General features: G+C 39.3%; 1 pseudogene; it reads left to right on the top strand.

Moving 5' to 3' along the window:
• The first annotated feature begins 335 nt into the window (after nt 1-335).
• LOC122730561 lies at nt 336-923 on the top strand (annotated as a pseudogene).
• Nucleotides 924-2755: the final 1832 nt, after the last annotated feature.

Below are 2755 nucleotides of genomic sequence, written 5' to 3' on the forward strand. Positions count from 1 at the left end.
AATATTTCTATTGAAGGGGCGGCTAGGTGGCGCAGTGGATAAAGCAATGGACCTGGATTCAGGAGTACCTGAGTTCAAATCCGGCCTCAGACACTTGACACTTACTATCTATGTGACCCCGGGCAAGTCACTTAACCTCCATTGCCCCACAAAAACAAAACAAACAAAAAAAATATTTTCTATTGAAGACTTTGATGAATTTATGGAAGACATTTTTACAAAACCTGTAGATTACACAAAGATGAAAAAAATTATTAAGGTACTAAAACTTCTCAGATGTACAAAATTAGCTTTAGAAGTACAGGACAGGGGGCTATCCCCGTTATCTGTGCACCATGGAGCCTGGGCCCATTGCACGTTTTGAACCCTGACTGGGCATCACGGACCCTGCTGTTCTGAGGAAAGCTGAAGAGAACCTGCGACCATCCCAAGTAAAGTGCACTGGATTGTCTGCTCATACAACAGAAACAAGTAATGCAGTCATGTGTCAGGACCTTGCTGCCACCAGTATGAGATAGCCTTTAGACAGAGTATGAAGCCAGACTTCCCCAGATACAGAAAGTAGATCTAAATTTGTCCAAGCCCCTTTTCACCAAAGCCACACTCTTTTCAGTGTGCAGGGTCCTAAAGATAAAAGTAAATAAAGCAAAATGGTGGCCACATCTGGTGTAAAGAAAGCTGTTTTTGATCAACTTTGTAAACAATTGGAAAAGTTTGAACAGCACGTTAAGGGAGAACCTAGCAGTTCAGTTTCTCCACCAGCCAAAAGACAGAAGAAGATTATAGTTAAACATTCCAAGAAAGAAATAGAGGATAAAGCAGTGTCTCCATGTAAGCCACAGCAAAGTGAAGGTTTAAAACAAGATTATGAAGAGTGGAAAAGAAAAATTTTAGAAAATGCTACTAAAGCACAAGAGAAGTGATTTCATTGTCCAGACAGCACCTTCTACCAACTGTGACTCTTTCCTCCCCAATGAGCCTTGATGGGCCATTGGCATTTGCTTTTGAGCAAGAATTCTGAAAGCACTGCCTTAATATGCTCGGGGTTCTTTTTCCTGGGCAGAACCAAACATGTTATGTCAGGGAAAACTGTTTCAATCTGAGTTTCTGTATTTTGGTAAGTTTACTTAAATAAGAGAACACAAAGATCACATCTGGCTCCTGACATTGGAAATAAGCTTGACCCAATCAACCATGGTGTCATTTGGCATATAGCTTCCATTTGCCTACCAGGAGTGTGTATTCTCTTCCAAAGGAGTCTAAGGAAACGTAGTACTCTAGTTTATGATTTTGATAATACATTATTTACTAATTTAAAGCAATACAATTGGATTTTCATACTATTTGATGCCTGCTTTTCATTGTTTTTTAGAATCACAGAATCTTTTAGTTTAAATAAAATATTGATACTTTAAGATAATAAATTTTATTTCTGTAAAAAAAAAGGAAGTACTAGACAGGAAAGGATGGATTAACACAATTAAAGGTAATTTCATGAGGAAAACATTAATCAGGGAGTGGTATGAAAAAGGAAAAACCTCCTACAGATGATGAGATTTGAGTTGATTCTTAGAGTAAGCCAGGGAGGCTAAGTGCCAGAGATGTAGGACTATATAATTATGCTCATGGAGCATAGCAAGTGCAAAGGCAAAGAGTCAGAAGATGGAGTATCATATGCCAAGAACAGCCATAAATCATTATTGCTTAATGGTATAGTATGTGGATAGGACTAAATTGTATGAAGACTGAAAAAGTGAGGCACAACCAAGATGGTGGAGTGGAGGCACAAATTCAGTCAAACTCTCCCAACATTCTCCTCCAAACAACTTTTATATAATATGTCAAATTGAATTTTGGAGCAGTAGAAAGAACAAAAGTTGAGGTGATAATTTTTCCAATCAAAGAAAAGTTATGTCATCAATAAAAGAGTTCTCTGACATCATGGAAGGAGCCAGTCTAGAGCACATATAGGAGCAGTAACAGCAGTGGTGAGCCTTGGAGGCTATAAAACCAGTTATAGCAATGTCTGAGTTCTCAGCCCAAAAATTGTAAGGGAGTTGGATAACCAGTCAGAAAGAGATTATAGGGGATCTTTTGTAAGCACTGGCCACAGTACCTGGTACTGTCTGACAACTTCATTGCCCATGTGCCATTCTAGGTCATAATCCCACTGTACACTAGTACTTCTGGCTGTAGGGGAACAAGAGAACTGGTAGCAATTCCAGGTCAGAGAGGAGTTCTTATGGTCACTGAGAAGAAAGCAGAGCCCTGGACACAGTTCCAGTACCCTAAGCAGCAATAACACTTATGGCTGCTGGAGAACAGGGACCTTTCATAGTAAAGACTAGAGGGTAGACCAGGAGAATAGTAACCACATCTCTCACCATATTATATCATCTTGGAAGCACTGAAAACTTACAGACTCTCAAAAATAGGTCTGAAAACAGCAAAGTAAAAAAGCCTGAAACTTGGGACAATGCCTCCCCACCCCAGAGTGAGCAGAGCCCAACTGTAATATAAAGTTAAAAATCAAGAAATAGACTGAAAAATGAGAAAACAGGAAAAAGGAACCTTATCATAAAAAGCTACCATGTGACAGGGAAGATCAATATATGAACTTGGAGAAAAACAACCACATAAAAATATCTACAAGCAAAGCCTCAAAGAAAATTTGGACACAAGGCCAACAAAAATTCCAGAGAGAGAGAGAGAGAGAGAGAGAGAGAGAGAGAGAGAGAGAGAGAGAGAGACAGAG

The sequence above is a fragment of the Dromiciops gliroides genome, chromosome 6 (assembly GCF_019393635.1).
Source record: "Dromiciops gliroides isolate mDroGli1 chromosome 6, mDroGli1.pri, whole genome shotgun sequence".
Taxonomy (NCBI): domain Eukaryota; kingdom Metazoa; phylum Chordata; class Mammalia; order Microbiotheria; family Microbiotheriidae; genus Dromiciops; species Dromiciops gliroides.